Genomic DNA, 440 nt, shown 5'->3' with positions numbered 1-440 from the left:
CGATTTAGCAACTCTTAATTAGCATTAAAAAAAAAACTACAATCGATGGCTTCTATGAGCCATGACCAATAAAACATTAACTAAAAATACAGTACTTAATTTTTTTTGTCACATTGTTCCCTTAGGTATCTCTTTCTTTCTTTCTTTATAATATTTGGTTTTTATGTTCCCCAAACCAGAATTCATCCCAAAACCAATGGGCTTATTACCATCACTGGGCCAGCCAAATGACATTTCATCCCAAAAACTGCAGTTGAATATTTCACGGCATCACTCCTTATTCTATCAAATCTGAGGGCTGAAGGAGAATCAGGCTTCCATTGATAAAAGGCGCTGTGGAACTGAGGAGGAGGAGGAGGAGGGAAGAGTTGGGGTTGCAAAAGAACAAGTTAAACAAAAAGAAGGAGTCCTGATTCTAACACAATTTGAGCTCTGGGATC

This window comes from Morone saxatilis, unplaced genomic scaffold, assembly GCF_004916995.1.
Source record: "Morone saxatilis isolate NCDOM2014 unplaced genomic scaffold, NCSU_SB_2.0 Contig5, whole genome shotgun sequence".
NCBI classification, from domain to species: Eukaryota; Metazoa; Chordata; class Actinopteri; family Moronidae; genus Morone; species Morone saxatilis.
Note: the sequence above shows the minus strand (reverse complement) of the source record.